Source organism: Ruditapes philippinarum, unplaced genomic scaffold, assembly GCF_026571515.1.
Source record: "Ruditapes philippinarum isolate M1 unplaced genomic scaffold, ASM2657151v2 ctg3236_1_1_1_1, whole genome shotgun sequence".
In the NCBI taxonomy this organism is placed as follows: Eukaryota; Metazoa; Mollusca; class Bivalvia; order Venerida; family Veneridae; genus Ruditapes; species Ruditapes philippinarum.
This window is the reverse complement of record NW_026863247.1, coordinates 162,170-175,895: the sequence shown is the minus strand read 5'-3', so window position 1 is coordinate 175,895 and position 13,726 is coordinate 162,170. Positions and strand designations below refer to the sequence as shown.

The 13,726-nt window shown below is 32.5% G+C and overlaps 1 long non-coding RNA gene and 1 other non-coding gene across 2 annotated transcripts; one reads left to right on the top strand and one right to left on the bottom strand.

The window, feature by feature from the left end:
• Window positions 1–1,746: 1,746 nt before the first annotated feature.
• Window positions 1,747–4,425, top strand: LOC132721583 (uncharacterized). Its single transcript, XR_009624482.1, has 2 exons — window positions 1,747–3,331; window positions 4,090–4,425. It is a non-coding gene; the product is annotated as an uncharacterized LOC132721583 (long non-coding RNA).
• A 7,130-nt stretch (window positions 4,426–11,555) lies between these two features.
• On the bottom strand, window positions 11,556–11,629 carry Trnai-aau (transfer RNA isoleucine (anticodon AAU)). Its single transcript has one exon. It is a non-coding gene; the product is annotated as a tRNA-Ile (tRNA).
• Between the last annotated feature and the right edge of the window lie 2,097 nt (window positions 11,630–13,726).

Genomic DNA, 13,726 nt, shown 5'->3' with positions numbered 1-13,726 from the left:
AACTGATAATATTGTTAATCATTTGTTTAATAAAATATATAATGCTATGTATATTTTTCTTTCGGATCACCATGGAAGAATACAACTGCATATACTGTTCAATAAAGACTACGAATTTCAATGACATCATCACATAATCATTCGCCATCCAGACTGCAACTTGAAAATAATAAATAATGATCAGAATAAAATTTCCTATTTAAAAAATTTCAACGTCACAGCCAATAACGTAAACGAAAAAAAAGAAGTTTATAACACCAATAGCTGAAACACTGACAATTAAAATTTCAAAATTTCCCAGATATTCTCCGTTTAAAAAAATGCCAAAATTGTCGACGTCTATGAAAGATATACAAAAATAAAAGTCGTACATGTCAGAAAAAGAAAGTCAATGAATTTCTGAGAATATAAAACAGTGTTTAAAAAAGCAGAATGAAATCAACGGTAGGTGTAAAGCTTTCAACATGTTGAAATAAGTTATCTGCAAAAAAATCTTGTAATGATATTTCGAGGTTTTTTGATACGTGACGTTTTATAATACTGCACGTTTGTAACGTCGCTTTTCATTGGATAACCGTGACGTTTATATAGATATATATACACGGCTGCTGTCGATATCTTACTTTTTCTCCACAAAATGATGCTTGCTGTATTATAAATTCGTTATAAAGAGTGTTGACAGGTTATATGGCCGTATATAAACGGCTGTTTGCAATATAACCCTCGCCTAACGGCTCGGGTTATATTTACAAATAGCCGTTTATATAGGGCCATATAACCAGTCAACGATCTTTATAACTAATAATATAACGGTCACGTCAAAACTAACAACAATGTGTTGAACTAAATGTAAACAATTTATAGTACATATGTAATATTTTAGCTTTATATCTTTCCAATGAAAAATGAATGGTAAGTGAAGGTGAGGTTTGTTAGTTAATTATTCCTATCAAGAAATAATTGACTTTCTGATTCGTATAAACAGCCACTTCATACCGGTATTTTCGTAGACAGTGAAAACATGACGAAGCTCCTCCATTCATATGCAGTTTTAGTTACTTACATAGAACTAAAATATGTACCCTTCTCTTTTGACACAATAACTTCATATTCTGCACATTAAAATTTGGAACATACGACAAAAACACAATAAAAATCATCAAAAGTGACTCGCAAGTAATGGTTCAGTGAAAACACAAGTAGGGTACAGATCATTAAAATTGTTTTAGCAAGACGGGTACAGTTATCAGAAATGTCGCCTCTATTATTTACTATGTTTTATCAATATTCAAAGATATTTTCACAAGTGTCTGTCCGGTAACATGAGGTTAAGACAATAAAGTTAAGATTCAGATATGAGTTATAGTGAAATAAAACAATTTTAGGCATACATTTGCTTGTGTAATCGGCGTGTGTTGACATAAACAAAATGTGAGGCGAAGAGCACAGCGTTTTATGCGCATATATTTTACGAAGAAGGTTATGGAAGTATATTTAAGCAAAGATAAATTATTTCTTAATATGATTCAAATGTTAACATACCGTAACATATTAAATTCAAGCCGATTTTTAATAGTTTAATGTGTCATCCCGCCTGATTGTACGTTTAGATGCTGAGATCTTCTCACAAGATCCGGTTGGGGTTCAAATCGTTTATATACTGTGAGTTTTATTAACCCTGATGTAACATTGTTACAATCAGTTCAAATGTCACCAAAATTAAAGGTACATGTACATAATGTAGGAGCAGTTTTTTCAGAAGAAAATGCCTAAGTGACAGCTATATTGTTCACAAGGCAACACATCCGACCTCCGAGTTCTAGTTTATAATCAGTGCCATTAGGTAAATTTTTTGTTGGCACGTACATGTTATATTCCTTTTCTCAGAACAGGGTTTCCGTTAAGGGAAGTTTTGGGAGTCATTTACTTCTTGATTTTGGATTGTGACTTCCAAAACCTATTACTTTTTCTACTTTACCAATATAATGTAACTTCCAATATCAGAGATTTTGCAGTCTCTTAACTTCCAAATTTTGAAACTTAATGAAATCCCTGTCAGAAGGGAGATAATTCAATGTGTACATATGCAATCGCACAGTAACCTGTAAAATAAGGACAGTATTAACATGTCAGTTAAAGTGTCTTGGGGTAGTCCAGGGGTGTATTGGGGGTACTCTTGGGGTGTCTTTGGGTAACTAGGCCATGCTATGTACCATGAATGTTAAATTGAATTGAAATTTCTATAAAATGTGTAGGTAAATTCCATTCTCAGTTGTTGGAATTTGATTTCAGATGTCCGCCTTTTCTGATTTACTGTAAAAAAAAACAAACAGCTGCGCTGCAACACCATAAAGACATATTATCTATAGAAATGATTTAATAATAATGTTTCCGTTTATTTCTCTTCGTATTTTCGCACAGACTTTAATCATTAAAATTTGTGATTTTCAGGGTAAAAAACAAAAACAACTTTGGCTCATCAAACGCCAAAAATTTATTTACCTAATAAAGTTATGATATTCAATAATATTTTTGTTTAGAAAAACAAGCTTGCAAATATTCATTATAATAATTGTTTATTTATTTTAAAAATGCTGTAAGACTTAAGATTCAACAGTGCATTTAGGCTAGTCATACGTGACTGACTTATGGCTAGAACTTTTTGCTAGTAATATGGGCCCATACGGCTGGCCATTGCTATTGATTGATTTGAATCATATCATGGTACTGAGTAAGCGTGAATGATTTGACCCATTTAACTGTCTGCTTTGATTTGAATAATATCATGGTACTGAGTAAGCGTGAATGATTATAAATTGACCCATTTAACTGACTGATTTTTCTTTCTGACAAACCGTTACACAGAAAATGTACTGGCACAACTGTTGCTAGTATGAATTAATCAATTTAAACAGTTTATTAGTCGGAAAATATCATGTAGTTCTTAAAAAAATCATTAGAATAATTATTTTGTTACTTTTTATAATAATCTCAATCAAAAAAGTATTCAATGATAGCTATAGAGTGAATGCATAGATCTCCCAGTGATTTATTTTAAATTTGAATTGTAAACCATTTCTTTATACTTCATGTCCTAAAGATTGATAAAATATTTAGCTTGTAAAGTACAATACATCCTTCAGTTTAAGTTTTTTTGTTGCTGTAACAAGTTATATTTTATTTTTAGATAGTTCTGGCATGCATGGAAGAGATGTCCTTGAGTCACAATATTTTCGATGATGAAGGTTCAGTTATATATGCAAAAAAGGAGCAAAGTTGAGCTTTTTTGTGTGTTAAGAACCACATTTCTAGGATAGGTGAAGTAAGTTTGGTAACAAAAATTAATTTTACAACGATTATGAATTGCTTGTTGTTAACAGGGCCTTATTTCCCCTATAGGGTACTGGGGCAAGGGATCTCAGGCCAGGGTTCGAACTTAAGCTTGCATACTGGTGAAATGCCAGTTAAAATCTAAGACTGCCACATTGTGCAAGCAAACATTAATTTACTCTGGCATTTATTTGCAAGTAATTGTTCATTTTGGACATTTACATAACTCAAGATCTTCTGCACAAGCTTAGAAATGCCTGCTGCAATAACTGATGATGTTTACTGTGCCAGATGCAGTTTGTTTGTTGTTTTTTTTGTGGGGGGATTTTTGAAGGACTTGCTTTAGCCAGCATAATTTTTCTTAATAAAAGGAGACCAAACTAATTCAATATTAAATCTACATGAATATTATATATCACATGACTGTCCAAAATAACAGTTAACATTTAAAAAGAGTCATATTAATATGAACATGCTTTAATGCTATGTATGTAACACAAATGATGTCATGTTCAAACTTTAACTTGTCACACTTGATGTTGTATGATATCACTTCATTAAATAGTTTTGTACACTGCTGCATTATGGATTATGTGATAGAATAAATTCTGTTTGTTTTATCATTTCTTGAAATACTGCCTATTTTAACAATTCAATTATTCCCTCTAGTCAAGCAGCTGAAGAAACCTCATTTTTTAAGAAGTTTGCCAATAAACATATTCTTTGTTAATTTACCTCTGCTATTTATTTGTAATGCAGGTGCCAGGGTCCAGTATGAAATTGAAGACGGAGTGACCAACATTCCCTTCTGGAAGAAATAGTTTATTGATTGACCATTATCTTTAATATTGGAAGATGATATATAGGGTGCTCATACATTCCTTTTTGATCAACAACAATTTAAGTGTGCATGTTTGTGAAGCATCCATAACCTGAAGCAATTGTTCAACTGCAAATTATTTATTTATGTATATTTTTTAATAGGTTCATAGATGCTAAAATCTAGTATATAGTTTTTGAATTTTCACCCTTTTAGACACAGTATAAGTACATACACTAAAATTCACTGTTAAACTGTCATAAAACTTAAGTTGTTGAGCAGACGTACTTCATATCAAAATTTTCAACTCCACTTAGAAAAAAGTGTTAAGCAGAAGAATCATTTGATTCTGTTTAATGAATTATCTTTGTTTTTGAAATAAAGTAGTATATTATACTAGTTAGTTTTCTGTTAATGATAAGCCAACATAACTATTGATCTGATTGTTTGCAATGTTCATTTGTACATTTCTTAGGCTCTGATAATTTTTTAGCCAACATTACATTTTTTCATTGAATGAAATTTGGTTTATTTTGCTGTAACAATGAGCCGGCATAACAATTAAGAAAGCTGATTGTTTTTAGATTAATGTCATTACTTAGGTATTAAAATTGTTGAGGTCAGACAAACTATTTTGATTTCTTGGTCACATGATGTTGAGTGGGCATAACAATTATACTAAGTTTTGAAAATTTATTAATATTTATTATTATATACATTTTATCTTATATATAACTTTATCTTATTGTAATATTATAACGATTCTTTTACGCGCCAAATGTGGCATCTATTAACGTTGAACCGGCATAACAATTTGACTGTTGGGTTATTGTTGAACTCTAAGCTTAAAGTGTGAGAAATTGTTAAGCCAGCATAACATCTTTCTTCTTTAACATTTTATCTGTCAGTTTGATTTTTAGCTCACCTGTCACAAAGTGACAGGGTGAGCTTTTGTGATCGCTTTCCGTCCGGCGTCCGTCCGTCCGTCCGTCGTCCGTCCGTAAACTTTTACTTTAAATGACATCTCATAAACCACTAAGCCAATTTCATCCAAACTTCACAGGAATGTTCCTTTGGTGGTCACCTTTAAAAATTGTTCAAAGAATTTAATTCCATGCAGAACTCTGGTTGCCATGGCAACCGAAAGAAAAAACTTTAAATATCTTCTTTTAAAAAACCATAAGAGCTAGAGCTTAGATATTTGGCATGAAAAATCTTCTAGTGAGTGTCTACCAAGTTTGTTCAAATAAAAGCCCTGGGGTCAAAATTGGCCCCGCCCCAGGGGGTCATAAATTTTCCCTATATACATATAGTAAAAACTAAAAAAGTCTTCTTTTAAAGAACCAAAAGAGCTAGAGCTAAGATATTTAGCATGAAACATGTTCTAATAGGTGTCTACCAAGTTTGTGCAAATAAAAGCCCTGTGGTCAAAATTGGCCCCGTCCCGGGGGTCATTGATTTTCCCTATATGCATATAGTAAAAACTTAAAAAATCTTCTTTTGAGGAACTCAAAGAGCTATTGCTAAGATATTGAGCATCAAACATGTTCTAATAGGTTTCTACCAAGTTTGTTCAAATAAAAGCCCTGGGGTCAAAATTGGCACCGCCCCGGGGGGTCATTGGTTTTCCCTATATGCATATAGTAAAAACTTAAAAAGTCTTCTTTTAAAGTACCCAAAGAGTTAGAGCAAAGATATTTAGCATGAAACATGTTCTAATAAGTATCTACCAAGTTTGTTCAAATAAAAGCCCTGTGGTCAAAATTGGCCCGCCCCAGGGGGTCATTGTTTTTAACTATATTTGTATAGTAAAAACTTGAAATCTTCTTTTAAAAAGCCCAATGAGCTAGAGCTTAGATGTTTAGCATGAAACATGTTCTAATGGGTGTCTTCCAAGTTTGTGCAAATAAAAGCCCTGGGGTCAAAATTGGCCCCGCCCCGGGGGTCATTGATTTTCCCTATATGCATATAGTAAAAACTTAAAATGTCTTCTTTTAAAGTACCCAAAGAGCTAGAGCTAAGATATTTAGCATGAAACATGTTCTAATGGTAGTCTACCAAGTTTGTTCAAATAAAAGCCCTGGGTCAAAATTGGCCCCGCCCAAGGGGTGTCATTGTTTATAACTATATGTGTATAGTAAAAACTTTAAAATTTGTCTTTTAAAAAGCCCAATGAGCTAGAGATTAGATGTTTAGCATGAAACATCTTCTTATGGGTGTCTACCAAGTGTGTGCAAATAAAAGCCCTTTGGTTAAAATTGGCCCTGCAACGTTGTGGGGGGTGGGAGGCCTATATACAGGTGAGCGACCTCAGGGCCATCATGGCCCTCTTGTTTCATTTGAAATATTTCTTGGATATGAGAAGTAACATTTTTCTTCATTAAATTAGATAAATTTCAATTTATCTGATAGTTTGAAATTTTGTTTTGTTTTCTACTTCGATTTGAGAAAAAGTTTAACCGGTGGTCCATTGTTCATCATCTAATAAGAAATGAATTTCAATTTTGTAAAGCAGGCTTTATAATTATGCCCCCACTTCAAAGAAGAGGGGGTATATTGCTTTGCATTTGTCTGTACCAATTGGTTTTCGAGTGATTACTAAAGAACCCTTAGGCCTAGGAACTTCAAACTTTTTTTTAATGATTGATTAGTCATGATCATTAGATGACCCCTATGTATTTTGGGGTCAAGGGGTCAAAGGTCACATTGACCTTGTATGTAAAAACGGTAACCGATCAATAACTAAAGAACACTTAGGCCTAGGAACTTCAAACTTGGTATGATAATTGGTCATGACCAGTAGATGACCCCTATTGATTTTGGGGTCAAGGGGATAAAGGTCAAGGTCAAGATTAACCTAGAGTATGTGAAAACGATTTTCTATCAATAACTTGACAAGCCCATATCTGCTGGCCCTCAAACTTTGTAGGTGCATTGTTCTTGGCCAGTGAATGACCCCTATTGATTTTGGGGTCAGGGGGTCAGTGTCATAGTGATATTGTACTTAAAGATGGTTTCTGACCAATAACTCAACAACTCAAGTTGCCTTGGTTGATATCTTTATATTAAACTAAAGATGCATTTTGTATAGACATTTGAAGGTCTTATGTAATATAACAACTTGGCTGTCATTAATGAGGCCTACATGATTCATAAAAATTATGCATATATTATTTGATAAGATTTGTAATAACTTTGTCATAAAATTGCTGCACACAACCTATGCGGTGACAATGATTATAACCTAGTGACTAGTCATGACCAGTAGATAACCCTTATTGATTTTTTGTTCACTAGGTCAACAGTCAGTCATAATAACCTGATCACATGACTAATTGGCTGCCGATAGGGGGCATACATGTTTTACAAACATATCTTGTTTATCTAGAGTTTAAAATTTTCAGAATTTCAGAAATATTCTTGGATATGAGAAACTGTTAAGCTGGTGCAACATTTTCGTTCAATGATTGAAAATGAATTTAAACTGTTTAGCTGGCATAACAATGTATCTGATAGTTGAAATTGTGTGCTGTAATTCTACTTTGTTGAGCTGGCATAACAAATAATCAGTTAGAAATTTTCATTTGAAATATACTTGGATATAAGAATTTATCTGTTAATCTGAAAGTCTTTGCTTATTTCTACTTAAATTGAGAAATTGTTAAGCTGGCATAACATTTTTCTTCATCTTATGAAAATAAATTTCACGTTTGTTAAGCTTGCATAACAATTTAACTGATAGTTAATTTTGTGTTGAATTCTGCATTGATTTGAATTTTTAAGCAGGCGTAACATTTTAATTGATTTAATGAAATTGAATTTCAATTTTTGTAATTGAGCCAGCATAACAGTTTTATCTGTTAATTTGAAAGTTTTTGCTATATTTCTACTTAAATTCAGCAATTGTTTAGCCGGCATAACATTTTCTTCATCGTATGAAAATAAATTACACATTTGGTAAGCTTGCATAACAATTTAGGTAATAGTTTGAAATTTTGTATTGAATTCTGCTTAGATTTGAGAAATTGTTAAGCTGGCAGAACATTTTTCTTCATGGAATGTAAGTGAATTTCAAATTTGTTAAGCCAGCATAACAATTTTCTTGTTCTTATCAAAAATGAATTTTAATTTTGTTAAGCTTGCAGAACAATTTATTTGTTAATTTGAAATCTGCTATATTTCTACTTAAATTGAGAAACTGTTTAGCCGGCGTAACATTTTTCTTCATCTAATGAATATGAATTTCAAGTTTGTAAAGCTGGTATAACAATTTATTTGATAGTTTGAAATTTTCTTTGTCAAATACTTGGATATGAGAAATTGTTAAGCTGGCGTAACATTTCTCTTCACATAATGTAAGTGAATTTCAAATTTGTTAAGCCGGCATAACAATTGACAGATAGTTTGAAATTTTCTTTGTCAAATACTTGGATATGAGAAATTGTTAAGCCGGCGTAACATTTCTGTTCACGTAATGTAAGTGAATTTCAAATTTGTTAAGCCGGCATAACAATTAAACTGATAGTTTGAAACTTTTTTTGTCAAATACTTGGATATGAGAAATTGTTAAGCCGGCGTAACATTTCTCTTCACATAATGTAAGTGAATTTCAAATTTGTTAAGCCGGCATAACAATTGATGTGATAATTTAAAATTTCCTAAGTCAAATAGTTGGATATGAGAAATTGTTAAGCCGGCATAACATTTTTCTTCACGTAATGAAAATTAATTTTAATTTTGTTAAGCTGGCGTAACAATTGAACTGAATGTTTCAATTTCTTCTTGGTCACATACCTGTAAATGACAAATTGTTAAGCCGGCGTAACATTTTTCTTCATGTAATGAAAATGATTTTTTTATTTTGTTAAGCCGGCATAACAATTTAACTTACAGTTTAAAATTTTGTGCTGTAATTCTCCTTAGATTTCAGAAATTTGATAAGCTGGCGTAACATTATTCTTCGATCATTTAATGAAAATGATTTTTTGATTTTGTTAAGCCAGCATAACAAATTAACTTACAGTTTGAAATTTTGTGCTGTAATTCCACTTGGATTTGAGAATTTGTTATGCCGGCGTAACATTTTTCTTCATCTACTGGAAATTATTTATCTTACAAATAAAATTATTTTCCATTTTGTGAAGCCGGCGTAACAATTTTTCTCACAGTTTGAAATTTTCTTTGAAATATTTATTTGATTTGAGAAATTGTTAAGCCGGCGTAACATTTTTGTTCATCTAATGAAAATGATTTTTTGATTTTGTAAAACTGGCGTAACAATTTAACGTACAGTTTGAAATTTTGTGCTGTAATTCCTCTTGGATTTGAGAATTTGTAAGCTGGCATAACATTTTTCTACATCTAAAGAAAATAATTTTTTTATTTTGTTAAGCTGGCGTAACAATTTAACTTACAGTTTGAAATTTTGTGCTTTAATTCCACTTGGATTTGAATATTTGTTAAGGTGGCGTAACATTTTCCGTCATCTAATGAAAATGATTTTTTGATTTTGTTAAGCTGGCGTAACAATTTAACTTACAGATTGAAATTTTGTGCTGTAATTCCACTTGGATTTGAGAAATTGTTAAGCCGGCGTAACATTTTTCTTCATCTAATGAAAATGATTTTTTGATTTTGTTAAGCTGGCGTAACAAATTAACTTACAGTTTGAAATTTTGTGTTGTAATTCCACTTGGATTTGAATATCTGTTAAGCAGGCGTAACATTTTTCTTCATCTAATGGAATTCTTTATCTTACAATTGAAAATATTTTCCATTTTGTTAAGCCGGCATAACAATTTGTCTCACAGTTTGAAATTTTCTTTGAAATATTTATTTGATTTGAGAAATTGTTAAGCCGGCGTAACATTTTCTTGATGTTGTGAAAGTGATTTTTGATAATGTTAAGCCGGCATAACATTTTATCTGGTTAATTTTTATCTTATGAAATGATAAATTTTGTTATTTATATCGTATAAGATATTGTTAAGCCGGCGTAACATTTTTCTTCAGTTAACATCAGTTGAGTTATTGTTGTGTTTTTTTTTCACAAATTTATTAGTATGTAGCTTTGTTTTATTATTTGTTAAGCCAGCCTAACAATTCTTCATAATTAAATTACTGTTGTCAAGGTAAGAGCTTGTTTGATTTTGTTAAGCTGGCTTAACACTGAGTTATGTCAATTAAATCACTGTTAATTAAAAGATACAAATACATTTATGTTGATTTTTTGCTTGTCTTTGTTCTTTTCTTTCTCAAAAATGGTAAAAAGGGCATCCTTTTTGTAGTGTAATTTGGCCATAATTGGTACGTGAATTGGGAATGAGTGGACATTCCCTTTTTAAAATAGAAATGGTTAATCTAAAGCTTTGCCAAGACTCCTGATCTCATAAATAATTCATGACGTACAATAATGGCACGATTAATGTATTCAGAATATCTGTCCAGGAAATATGGTATCATGCAAAGATTCAATGTTTAGGAAGCATTCATTTTGAAACAAACGTACGAATGAGCAGGAATCGACAACTATTCATCCCTAAACCAAACTTTTCAGTCACATCGACAAAAAAATTTAGTCTTACTGGCGGCTGTGAGCGACGAAGAAAGCTTTCCTGTCGCCGTAGTTGCATCCTCACACTAGCTGATGAATATGTGTCGTTCATCAATGGACCATAAAAACTGTATTCCCTTGATCTGACATCCTTGAATTAAAGCTGACGTCTTTGTTCAAGTTTGACAATAAAATGCTCGTTACCGTCTTTTTTGCAGAGTACGTGTTAGTGCGCATGCGTAAAATTCGTACGTTTATGAAAATCGGGATGTACTATTCGCCAGTCTCCTATTGGTAATTCCTGGTCTCTCTCGGTCTATATTCTCCGCAAGTCTATGTTGATAGCACGACTGCATTGATACGACAGTCTTTCAATCGAGCGTACGACAATCGTAGATAAGATTTCTAAAATCGTAGACTATCGTTAATTCGATCGTATATTAGACGGACCCATGACCAGACATGTTCTCATGAGCTTTGGTAGTTTTATAGTAACTGTATTCAGGTACTCGAATTCATTTTGTCTGCAATACACGTAAATGGTAATAAGGTAGCGTGGCGAGCGGTCTAAGGCGCTGGTTTAAGGCACCAGTCTCTTCGGAGGCGTGGGTTCGAATCCCACCGCTGCGAATATCATTTTTAATTACTCAGTTGTATTCTCATTTCAAAACGTATTATTTGTGTGTGCAGATAAAAATAAAACGTTTACTAATAAATATGAATGTTTTATTCCTGTCACGTGCCAATATGCGTGAATGATTTTATCCGAAATGAATCAATGCAGCGCATGCATTAAACTCAATTATCATATTTCTCCAGTTAACACGTGGATGGAAAAGTCAACAAAAATATTGGCCAGAGTGGGGGTCGAACCCACGACATTCGCGTTATTAGTACGACGCTCTAACCGACTGAGCTAATCGGCCGTTTTTTACGATTATATCTTTCATTTATGCGCATTATATCATCACATACTGACACATGCGCCTGGTTTCGATTATAAATAAGCCTATAGGCTCTTGGGGATTAGAATATTAAATGTTTTTTTTCTGTGAAACAAACAAAACAGTAGTCAAAATTAACTTAGATTGTTTTTTTTTATTTGTACAGTATGGTGAGCGTTTCATCTGTCAAAATAGCGTTTTTCGTGCGTGGGGTTTTCGTACATTGTGCGTATATATGTGTATATCGTGCAACGTGCGTTTGTTGAATCACTTTCTCAAGCATGCATCGTTTACAAGCGTTTGACGTTTACTGTTTTTCGTGTATTGTTTTTCTTTTATCGTGCGTTTGAAAGCGTGCGTTTGTTATCCCCAGAAACGATTTGCGTGCGTCTCCGTTCGTCTCAACGTATAACTACCATGTTTTTGAGTGTGGTACTATTGAGAAGTAAAAGAATATCTTAGATGGATATATTTTGTAAATTTCGGGTTTCTTAAACATGTTAAAAGTGCTCAGTGTCCCTTTCAAAGAATATAAATATTATTATAAGAAATATAATTGTGATATTTACATAAATGTTTGTGACCTCGTGGTGAATACCAGATTTCTACGTGCTTCACGCCAAAGATTAGTTTTAAACCTATTTTACATACGTACTATTTAATTTCAACATTTTTGATATTCAATTCAGCAAACAAGTGTTTATATGCGTACCAATATATCCGATATGAGACTAGTCATAAGTGATAAATAATCATATGTCATGGTAATCAGAATAGCACCGCCCACCCACAAAATCCCAGAATCTGGTTAAACGCTTCTGGTAGGAAATGCCCATTGTTCGGAATGTCCCTTTACCAACTCAGCCACCATAAAATTTAGTGCACATATTTATTCAAGAGTGCAAACAAACACCTACTCTATTAGGTGTCTGAAGTGCATGGGATTGACTCTGTCTGGGAACTGGATGTTGTAACCAGTGTCCCTCCATCACATACATATAAATAAAACATAAATAAAATCATTATCCTTCCTCTAGTTCAGTGATACCTGGACATGTGAACCTATAAGCATAGTTTAACTTTCTATATTTCATTTTTACGTTTAGGTATGGACTAACTGAAATCCACTCTAAAGTATAATATAACAGCTAGTTACAAAAAAATATTCATTATTCTCATTCTTTTTATTAATAAAAGATAATAAGAAAGTTTCTGTATACAAATAATGTAATGTTTAAAAATAGCTAGAATATAGTCTAAAAATGACAGAAAAACACAAACAATTTGATAAACACAAGTTTCTTCCCTTTAAACTAGAGAAAAACTGAAACAGAAAAAAAGAATGGACAAACAATAAAAAAATAAAATGTTTCAGACTCAGCTTGTTAAACTCATGGAAGGTAATTGTTATAATTCTGGGTCAAAATTCGCTCAAATGTTTTATTTTTTGTTTTAAATTCAGGGATGTTTCGGATATATTGATATAATTTACTTTTAATGATCTCAATAATCTCAAAACATGTTTTTATTTCTGCATGTTTATGACTTCTCTGCCCATGTAATAAATTTGCGGGGGGGGGGGGGGGGGGCTGCGTTGTGCCTCAGTCCTTATATACCTACCTGGCATACTTGCTTCACTATGCACTTTCATCTTTAATCTAAGAGTTTTACACTTACCATTTTGGGTTTTAAAGGCAAAGGGGTGAAAGTTTACATAGACATATGTGGACCTAGGTTTGAACCTTCAATTATGTGTCTCCTCACCAGGTTTTTTTTAGGATATCCTGAAAGTATTTACATCATTATAATATCACAGGGAATTTTCCTCTACCGGGTGTTATCAGAAACTATATTTAGTTCTCCTTGGTGACATTTTAAACAACAACCTGGTCATCGGTATTTATTAACTGGTAGTTTATTTCCAAGAATAAACGTCTTTGATGTTAAATAATTTGATCCTTAATTGTCTGATGCTCACTGTGTTTTAGAACTTTGTTATTTTTGTGCACATGAGGTTCAGGCAGAGGAGGAGGATGATAACAAGGGTAATGATAATTATCAATCTGATATGTTTTCCAC